We start from the raw sequence: 11,708 nt of genomic DNA on the forward strand, positions 1-11,708 counted from the left end.
TGGAGTGGTAGTGGAGTGGTGGTGGAGTGTGGAGTGGTAGTGGAGTGGTGGTGGAGCATGGAGGGGGGAGAGGAGGGAGGGGGAGGGGGAAGGGGGCACAGGGTCGGGGTGCGTGTGCTGTGGACAACTACTTTAAAAAAAAATTACATTAATTCATGTTTCAGAAAATACCAACAAAACTATTAGAAAGCAAACAAACAACCACCACCACCAAAGCACTCTCTCTCTCTTTCTCTATAACACACACACACACACACACACACACACACACACACACACACACACACACACACACATACACATAAACTCGAGCACGAATACACTAAGCCCACCCCATTTCAAATTCACATAATATTCCCTCATATAACACAAAAACACTGCCAACGCAAGTAATATACAAAACATTTCCCAAATAATAAAAGAATCGTGAGAATGTGTGTGTGTGTGTGAAATGAAGAAAAACGGAGAGAAAGGAAATTGCTCCATCCCTTTCACCCCACATGGATCACACTATCCCTGTCTTAAACCCCCATACATTCACCATTTCACTGGATGTGCTGGATTTGGGTTGATTCACTGATTCCCACATAAACAACAACATCACAACAACAGTTACAGCAACAACACTGTTGGTACACTGATACACACATACATGAAAGAGGTGCGTGAAAAGAAATACCTACACTGTGACAACACAAACACCATCCCGAACCCTACATCACCCTCGTCCCTTTCTGTTTTGTTTCAGGTTTTTTTGTTGTTGACACATACAAAAGTGATTGACAATTCATTTATAAATACACATCCATTTGACTCAGAGGACAAACCTCACACACGGCAATTCAACAACAAGAGATCAACCATCATGAAAACAAAGTATATTTCATCATGTACCAGTTTGATCCTTAATGGTCATCAGTATACTGGATATAAGAATTCAACTTCAATCACGTTGTTTTGCGGGAACCTTGTTTTCTTTTCTTTCATAATTCTGCATTTTCCAACTTAAAAAAATATACATGCTTCTCCTTTTTGTAATTGTACTTTTGGTCCTTTACGAACGCACTGTAATTGTTAGAAATCTGTTTCTCAAAGAGGCTGACAGTTAAAGAAAGATGTCTTTGAACACAGAAAATGCTTCGTTATATTCAAGACAGACAGACGGACGAACAGACAGACAAGGGAGACAATGTAAAACAAATGACAAACACAACAACAAAAAGAAAAAACCCCAGTAGAATAGGGACATAATTGTGGGGAATCATGTCATCAGTACAACAAAATATAAATTCTAAAATGCGCTTGGAACATGTCTGTCCGCAGAAACTGCTTCGTTATATTCTAGACAGACAGACAGACTAACAGTTGGACAGGCGGACGGATGGACAGACAGGCAGACAGGTGAGACTTAATGTAAAACAAATGTTCAAAAAACAGTAGAATGGGGACATAATCAGGGGAAATCATATCATCACCACAACAAACTATAAATCCTAAAATGTGCTTGGAACATGTCTGTCCATTTCAGCCTTGGTCATTGAACGTCGTGCGCTTTGTGCTTCACATGTCTTAGGGTTGTTGATAAAGTACTTTTGTCTCATGGCCAAATACTGCTAAATGTTTTACATTTTGATGCAACGCTAAGAAATTATCTATTGAAAAAAAAAGAAAGAAAACTAACAAGTGAGATTCAGATGATAAAAATATTCTACCAAACTAGTCAAAAGGAGCCCAGTTTTTCTTCTCTTTTTTGTCTCCAGTTCGAATAATAATAATGATGATAATAAGTAGATAACTAAATGAATGAGGAGGAGGATGAAGAGAAGAAGGATAGTAATGCTAATACATTCTTTGTATGAACATCTAAATATGTTTTTGGACAGATAACAATGCTCAGATTGTCAAAAGAACAAAGATTGTCAAAAGAACAAAGAGGTATGTACTCGGACAAAAAAAGAAGAGACTTTGGAATAGCTGAAAACTGTATGAATTGGGGAAGACGGCTCTCTCTCTCTCTCAGAGTTTGGACGGCACCACACACCAATACAAATATGAAATGGAAATAGGCGATTTGGGGATAGGATAATCAGGAATAGGTGAATCAGGATAACACCAAAAACACAGCATGAGATTTGTCATACACTGGAGAATAAAAAACCCAGATGTATGTCAGTACATTTCAAAGATTTAAAGAACGCAAACGTCACCATGATAACACACAGATATGAAACTGGGCAGGAATGGCCTTCACTATGTCTTTTGTTAACAGTAAAGAATGCTACGTGCATTGCAATCAAAAAAGAAGAGAGAAAGAAAAGAAAAGGAGAGAGGAAAGAAAAACGTGCTCCATAGACTCGCGTAAAACTTAAGTTAATCAATTAGTTCAGCAACTCATTTTCATCATGACTTGAACTCCCCCACCCCATCCACAACAACAAATAGGCCACACCTCTCTTCCCTCCCACAACACGCAGCACAGGCACCTGGCTGGCGTTTGATGACCTGATTGGCTGACGTCCTTGTGGTCAAGTTTTTGGGGGCTGGGTCAACACATGCGCTGTTCCATGATTGGCAAATATTTTCGCGTGCTATGCTGAGAGACCTCTATCATGATTGGTTGCTCCTCTCACATTACAAAGCTTTTGATTTGTTCTCAAACTACGGAGAAGAATATCTCATTCGGATAAAATAGCAGGAGACACAGGAAGATATCACAGTGACAAGAAAGTCGCAGCTGTATACAGCACTTTGTGTTCATTTGTAGAAGAAAGTATTTGTGACTAGAGTCAGCAACTGCACAAGACAGTGTCAGCATTTGGACTGTGTTTTTCAAGTGTGCCATTTTTTGTGGACTTATACTGAGGTAAGTTTGTTTTGATTTCTATGTGTACACGTGTGTGTTTCAAATTTGTATAACACTTTTTTTTTTTCCGTTGTCACATTCTCAGTCCTTCTTTTCTTAGTTCTTGTTCTTGTCCAACATTTAATCGTATTGGTGTGATGTCTCGGTATTGATCATGTCAAACTACTACCACTACTACTCCTACATTTTTTTCTTTCTGTTTTTTGTTCTGTCTTCTACTACTACCATTAAATATTTATTCAGAGAAAGATTTGTGAACGCCTCATCACTTACTGGATTGGATTATGCCCCAAACTGCCAAAAAAATATCCACTAAATCAGTCGGAATCCACTGTTAAAAATAAAAACCATGAGTTAATACCCTTGGTGAAAAGTTAAAATTTCCAGTCTTGACTTTTCTCAAAATGAAGTCCTTTTCACTTCATATGACGTTTAGAAGTACTTGTACTTGGCTCTACATGTTATTGGTTTGACAAAATACTCAATTTTCATATCAACTTTAAAAACAGAAAACTAGAATGAACATAAAAGAGAGATTGAATTGACCGTGTCGTACCGGGTGTAACTAAACTTGTACATCTAGATCCAGAGAAAACGGCTAAATGTTGCAGTGTGATTGCGGCAATAGCCACATCTCCTTTACCGCGGACTTTAAAAAATTTAATTGCCCTTAAAGATTTGTTAAATGCTCAAGATACACCAGAATAATATGATTTAAACAGCGTTCTCACTGCTAATTTATCGCCCTTTAAGTTTTTGAACGTCAAGTAAGGAGCCACGATATTGTAATGGGTAAGACAGTTTCTTCTCACCTGAACACACAGGGTTCGAATCTGCCGTCAGGACTTTTTTTTTTAACCTGAAGCTTTATAATAACAAATACAGAACATATTTGAACGATTATATTTTTTTAAAAGTGTATCACAAGTGAGTCTTGAAGGCCTTGCCTCTCTTGTTCTTCTTGGTTTAATTAGTACTTTGTTTCAAACATTTGGTTTTTCTGTCTGTGTTGATCAGTGTTTTATTCCAGACTTATCAGAATTCTTCTTCTGCTCAACATTATCTTTTTTTCCCCTTTCTTTCCTTCATCTTTACTCTTTTTCTCCTTTCAAAATTGTATAATCGACATTTGAATGAAAAGTTGTCAAACTTTTCAAGCGTGCGTTTAGCCACGATGACAGAAAAAAAAATAATACAAGGTTATAGTTTTGGTTTGTGGAGTTTGGTCTGAAAGCTCAGTTCCAGGTCTTTGCATCAGGGAAAAGTGAAGTGTGATTCAGCTGTCTTGACCCGTTGTTCAATGTCAAGAAAAGTAAAGTAAGATTAACAGTGGCAACAAATTTTAAAGTTTCGAGATTTGGTTTGTTAAATTTTCATTGCACAACTCATTTGAAGGCTTAGAAATATTTTTTTCACCCAGCAAGTCTGATTCCTATTGCTCAGTGACGTGGTCACTCATTCATTTGGAGAAAAATGTAAAGAGCTGGCCAACATATTCTTTAAACAGTGGGCTCAAAGCTTTTTCAGAAAGTGATAGACGATTTTTTTTGTTTTGTTTTAGTTCATCTACGGAATAAAAAAATAATCCGACATATTCATACTATCTGTAAGTTGTGCTGAACAGAATTTAAGTATTTGAAAAAAATACATCCCCGCAACAGAAGTCAAACGACATAAGAGATTGTATAAAGAAAATAAGGCATTGAAAAGTGATAACTGTACCTTCAAGTTGATCTTAAACTAGACATTTCTTTCTTTTGCTGAATGAAAAGAGGGTTTTTATGCGTTTTTGTTGTTGTTGTTGGTGGTTGTGCGTGTTTGTGTTTGTGTGCAATAGATAGACGACATGGTTAGAACAGACACAAAAAGAGAGAAAACTGCATTAAAAGAGACCACAAGGTGTAATTAAACTTGAAAACGGTGTCCGTGCATATGTGTGTGAATGAACGAAGTAACTAAATGCTCGGTAAGACATGATGACGCCAAGTCCGATCTTCCAATATTCAAATTCCTGAGAAGATAGTTATGCTCCCATGTCATCTGGCACATTTCAACAAAACATACCTCCAGTGTGAAAAATTGCTGTTAAATTTTTTTTTGCCAGGACGGGGTTTTGTCCTTTGTCTCAGGGTATAAAATTTACCAAAATTAGAGCATGTTTAGTATATTTCTTTAGCAGTAAAAGAAATGTAGGGGTTTAGTAGAACGGCTTGCTTTCATAACCATTGCTTTTCCCCCTACCACAACCATTTTCGTCAGTTTCAATTGGTTTAAAATATGTTGGTCTTTTTTCAATTTGATACAAGTCCTTTGTCACATATATAGTCTAAAATTTACGAAAGCATGCTGAGTTTATTTATGCAGTTATAGATATAAGGGTTAGCAGAATGGCCCACGTCTGTAAACATTGCCATTTTCGTCTGCTTCAATTGATTTCAATTATTTTTGTCTGTTTTAATTCTGTACAATTGTGTCACATGTAATAGTCTACCAAAATCAGAGCATGCTGAGTGTATTTTTTCGCAGTTTAAAAAAAATGTAGTGTACAGTAAGAATGCCTACTTTGGTTAGCATTGCCGGTTTTATTCTACCACTAACATTTTCATCAGCTTCAGATGCTTCAATTCTTTTTGTGCCTGTTTCGAGTTTTATACAAATCCCTGTCATATGCTATTGTGTTTACCAAAGTTAGAATAGACTAAGTTATTTCTTCAGCAGATAAGAACTGTGTGTGAAAGACGAGAGAGAGGGAGAGAGAGAACTAAATACTTAGTGTTGATACGAAAACAATACTTCCAAAAGTTGTCAGATCTATCCATTTGCTTTGTTATGAACATGCCACATGAAGCTTGTGCCGGACCAAATTTCACGAGGGACGGACACAGCAGAAACATGTTCCCCTCACTTCAAATGTCTGTATTTAGATACATGTTATGTTAGACTTCAACTTTGGTCTTATTCATTAGACTTTTCTTTTGTGATCGAAGGAAAAAGTAAAATTTCCGTATATAAAGCTTTTTATAAAATCAGATGTGCCGGTAGGCTGAATCAAAGCACTGAGCCCAGCATTAGAAGCCGCCATTGTGTGCAATGAGCAGGAAAAAACATTGGTATGCATGAAAAAATGTCCCTCAATAATAATATAAAAAAGATGCATTTTTAGGACAACTCTCCACTATGCTTTGCTTGTCGCTTACCTCTCGGCGCCTTGTTTGCTTTTGCATTTGTTTCTTTTTGTTTTTTTAGTGTTATCCGTGTGTTCCATATGTATCTATTTATGCATTTTCTTTTTCTTTGTGTACTTGTTTATTAGTTGGATAATGTAGCCATTATGCAATTTTGTTTGCTACGCACGTTGGGTTACGCTGGTGGTCAGGCATCTGCTTAGCAGATGTGGTGAAGCATAAATGGATTTGTCTGATCACAGCGATGCCTTCTTGAGTAACTGAACTGAAAATGGGCGTGTTTACCGTTATGTAACCTGTGTAATCACTCAGTAGGCAAAGGGGATGGTCTGTATTCTAGAGGGCCTTTACAATCAATATCCTTGTCAGCATTGCCGAACAACATCAGAATGCCTCAGAACAATTAGTTCGTCACCACTTCCGTCCGTCTAGCCATCAAATCAGGCCTAACCAAACACTAAACAGTGACGCGAGACCACTTGATACACCTCACCTCACACACAATCGTTTGGAGTTGCCCTCGGGAAAGAAATTAGTTTGTAGTGGTTTCAAGCAAACTGTGAGAACCCGTGTTGATTTAGGCTGCATGGAAGGTAGAGAAGCATGTGGGTAATTCCCGTTCCCATGTCTTTAGGTCTTTGTCCAAGGGAGGTGGTGGGAAAGTGGAGATTGCTGGGAAAGGGAGGTGGCGTGAATGTGTGTGTAGCGTAAACGTATGTCATAGAAGCTTTTGTTTGCTACGCACGTTGGGTTATGCTGGTGGTCAGGCATCTGCTTAGCAGATGTGGTGAAGCATAAATGGATTTGTCTGAACGCAGTGATGCCTTCTTGAGTAACTGAACTGAACATGGGCGTGTTTACCGTTATGTAACCTGCGTAATCACACAGCAGGCAAAGGGGATGGTCTGTGTCCTAGAGGGCCTTTACAATCAATAGCCTTGTCAGCGTTGCTGAACAACCTTGGAATGCCTCGGAACAATTAGTTTGACACAAACCACTTCCGTCCGTCTAGCCATCAAATCAGGCCTAACCAAACACTAAACAGTGACGCGAGACCACTTGATACACCTCACCTCACACACAATCGTTTGGAGTTGCCCTCGGGAAAGAAATTATTAGTGGGTTCAAGCAAACTGTGAGAACCCGTGTTGATTTAGGTCGCATGGAAGGTAGAGAAGCATGTGGGTAATTCCCGTTCCCATGTCTTTGTCCAAGGGAGGTGGTGGGAAAGTGGAGATTGCTGGGAAAAGGAGGTGGGGTGAATGTGTGTGTAGCGTAAACGTATGTCACCCCATTGTAAGGTAACCACAATCCGTTCGTATACACTTTGCTCTAATTACTGAAAATAAACAATCAGGAAATTACACATTGATTTCATTATGCATGGTTGAAATTTTACATTTACTGCGGAGTCTGTTTTCTCTGGGTATTGTAGAACCACGATCTGTTTGAATTGACAATGTGTGTTTGCTTGAAACGTAATGAGATTTTTTTTCTAAAGGTATTTACAAGGAATAGTTTTCTTGACAGAAATTCATTAGAATTGTTGTTGCAAAAACATTTGTAAGACTTATAAATCTAATTTCTCCACGTAATTGTGTCATAAACCTATTCTCTTTTTTTTCACAATGTACATTTGAAAAGTAGTTTTCTTGTTTTTTCACAAAAACGTAGTTACCACACTCTACCCTTGATTATTTGAGATCATTTGTGTCCATAAATGTTGAAACAAAAATGAAAGAAAAAACTAAACGTTTGAAACCATTGCTCAAGAGGTCAAAAGTGACAAGTGGAAACAGTTTTGCGAGGCACTCAGTTATGACTCAACATTGACAGAGTTCTGGCAATTTTATTGTCGCATGGAAAGGAAAACGTGCACAACAACAACCCCAGACATGGTAGACACTGACGGAACCAAGCTTAAAACAAACGAAGAAAAAGGATCTGCCCTGCTCAAACGTTTCATACAACAGAGCGATCAAAGAAACTTAGATGAGAAAAAGAAATATGTTGAGGAGTTAAACCAAACCCTTATGCAAACTGGACCTGATGATGACTTGACAATAGATGATCTAAATGAAGCAATAGCTAAATGCAAGAAAGAATCTGCCCCTGGCCCAGACAAAGTTCGCTACTCGGACATCAAGGAACTATCGGAAGAAGACAGAAGCAAACTTTTCAATCTATATCAAAACAGTTTCCACAATGGACATGTGCCGGAGGACTGGACACACAGCTTCTTAAAACCCATACCAAAACCAGGAAAGGACCATCATCAGGTAAGCGGCTACCGGATCCTAACCATGCAAAACATTGCTGGAAAGCTCAAGGAACACATAATTGCCAGGAAACGTGCAAGGGATCTTGAACACAGGCACATTCTCCCTTCAAATCAAGGTGGTTACAGAACAGGCAAGTCCACATGGGAAAATGCAGCTGCTTTTGCATATGAGGTGTATGAAGGATTTCAAAGGAAAGAAGAAACACTAGCAGTAGCAATCGACCTTGAAGATGCCTACAATAAAGTCCAGTTTGCACACCTCATGGAGCTGCTACTAAGGTATGGAGTAAGTTTGACACTGACAAGATGGATAGCAGCAGCGCTTCAGGAAAGAACCGTCGTCCTACACCTTGGAGATTGGATGTCCGCACCTTCTAAACTATCCATGGGACTGCCACAAGGGTCTCCGCTCTCTCCTGTCCTCTACAATGTCTACACGAAGGGCATTGCAGACTTAAACAACAATGGAATAGCTCGGGTGCTTACTCTTGCGGATGATGGCCTGGTCTTCAAAACTTCGAAAGATGCTCAGGAAGAACAAAGCCGTCCAGAAACAACTAAACAATATTGCTCAATGGTGCAAAGACACAGGATCTTCCATCAATCCAGCGAAAGCCCAAACGTTGCTGTGCACCCTCAACAACAGAACCGCGAGCAAATCACCACCTTCTGTGTCATTCGATGGGATTCAGATCGAGAAAACTGAATGCCTACGCTACCTAGGAATACACTTTGACAGGATGCTGACCTTCAGAAAACATACGGAAAATACTGTTCTCAAATGCAAAAAAGGCCTTTCAGTCTTAAAGGCAATGGCAACCAAAGGTATTGAACAACGCCACCTCTTCCTGCTATACCAATCACTCGTCCTCAGTGTGATCGACTACGGACTTGGGCTAACAACACTGTCTCAAAGCAACCTCTTAAAATTAGAAAGAGTTCAAAATGAAGCTATGAGGCTGATCCTTGGAACAACAAAAGACACGCCCACAGAAACCATGCGATACCTGCTTGACCTTCCTTCAGTGCAGGCCAGAAACAAGTTAGAACAGGTCAAGACCTACTTCAAAGCATTAGAAAACCCTCAAAACCCACTGCATGACACAGTCAAAGAACCAAAAGGCAGCCGTCTAGGACGAGGAAGATCATGGATGGGGCAAGCAGAAGACACAATCCAGCTAGTATGCCGACTACAAGACCTGAAAGAAACAAAAGAATGGGAGAAAAACCCCGAAAACCTCAACCATCTTTTCAACACAGCCATTTCACCCACTCTAGGAAGACATTGTCAGGAATGGCCAGAGGGCAAAACTGATGCGGAAGTGAAGCTACTCATAGAAGAAAACAGTAAAGAAGAGGACATCATCATATACACAGATGGCTCAGTCACCAAAGACCAATCCGGTTGGGGATTCACTGCGAAACAAAATGGAAAAACAGTTAGGGAAGAGAATGCTGCCTACAAAGTCACAACCTCCAGCCTAACGATGGAAGTTGAAGCTGTGACACATGCCCTCCAGTGGCTATCGTCCATCCATACGCCCGGAAACCAACATGCCATGATTCTAACCGACTCAATGAACCTCATACAGAAAACTGAAAACGGAATGGGAAGCCCAGAGTGGCATAAGGCAATGCGCAACTTTCAGATAAAAAAACTCACATGGTCATACTGCCCGGGACATGCAGGAGTTAAGGGAAATGAGCGAGCTGACAGACTTGCTGGTAACGCAACACCAACGAGCGGCCTACATCTAGGAAAATCGGAAATCCTCAGAAAAGTCAAAGAATATCAAAAAGAACAGGTACAAGGCCATCACAACATCGATCGCCTCAAAGAAATAAAAGCAGAGAGAGGGAGCGGCCGTAAGTCTAACATGAAAGGTAGAGCACGATGCTTTGCAAATCAAACAAATATCGGCATCATTTCCAAACCAACATTGCGCAAATTTCTTCAAAACGGAACAGAGTCTCTGTGGGCTTTTCCAAATACAATAGACTGAGCAACACACTAGACGCCACGTTCTTGGCATCAGAGATCTTTTCCCATCCCTCTTGCGGCCAATCAGTGGCAGCCTCTGTGCGTGTGTGTATGTGTGTGTTTGTGTGTATGTGTGGGTCTGTGTTTTTGAGTGCGTTTGTGCATGCGTGAGAGTGTAAGTGTACACAAGTGTCAGGAGAGTTCTGTGCATGTGTGTGTGTGTGTGTGTGTGTGTGTGTGTGAGGGGGAGGTGGGGGTGCAGGGAGGTGAGGTAGAGGATGAGGTATGTGAGTGTATGCATGCCTACGCTGTGGGAGCAACAGGATATTGGAACGTATATATTATATATATATCTTTGTATATATGTGTGTGGGGTTGGGGGTGGGAGATATGGGCGTGTGTGTGTGCTTGTACAAGTAAGCGTTCATGTGTGTGTGTGTGTGTGTGTGTGTGCGCGTGTGCGTGTTTGTGTGTGTGTGTGTGTGTGTGTGTGTGTGTGTGCCGTGGAAGCTGCGATACATAGACTAGAAATGAGTGTGTGGAGGAGGGGGTAGAGGAGGTGCAGGGTAATTTGTGGTGTGTGTGTGTGTGTGTGTGTGTGTGTGTGTGTGTGTGTGTGTTGGAGCTCATGTACGTTTATATGTATTTGACTGTGCTTTCAAATCTGTGAAACTGCGTTTTTTGGGGGCATATCTGTTATGCATGTGTGGGTGTATGTGTGAATGTGTGTCCTCTTGTTTTATATTTATATGCTTATTTATCATCATTGTTGTCTTATTTATTTAATTATTTATTATTATTATTATTATTATTTTATCATTATTTTCATTACCACTACCTTTTTTTCTTTTTCTTTTTCTTTTTTAATATAATTATTATTTATTTATTTATTTATGTAAGCTATATATTTTTTTTTTCTCAAGGCCTGACTAAGCGCGTTGGGTTACGCTGCTGGTCAGGCATCTGCTTGGAAGATGTGGTGTAGCGTATATGGATTTGTCCGAACGCAGTGACGCCTCCTTGAGCTACTGAAACTGAAACTGAAACCATAAATGTTTTCATGGAAGAATACAATATGGTTGATAATTTGTCGTTTAGGAAAGGAGGTGCAATGATGGGTTTTTGTTTAAAGCTAGTATTACAGATAATATGATATATCGCTATTTCGCTGTCATCGTATATTGATAAATAAATAACTTGTCAATAATAACTTGCCAAGATGGCTGATTTTGTTTTTGTTTATTGGGCTTTTTTTGTTTGTTTTTTTGGGGGGAAGCCGGGGGGGGGGGGGGGGTTGGTTTTTTTGTTTGTTTTGTTTTGTTTTTTTGTTGTTCTTTTTGGGGGGGGGGGGGGGTTGTTGTGTTTTTTTTGTTAGTGAAAGATTGTTGTATTGAAATT

Source organism: Babylonia areolata, chromosome 20 (genome assembly GCF_041734735.1).
Source record: "Babylonia areolata isolate BAREFJ2019XMU chromosome 20, ASM4173473v1, whole genome shotgun sequence".
In the NCBI taxonomy this organism is placed as follows: Eukaryota; Metazoa; Mollusca; class Gastropoda; order Neogastropoda; family Buccinidae; genus Babylonia; species Babylonia areolata.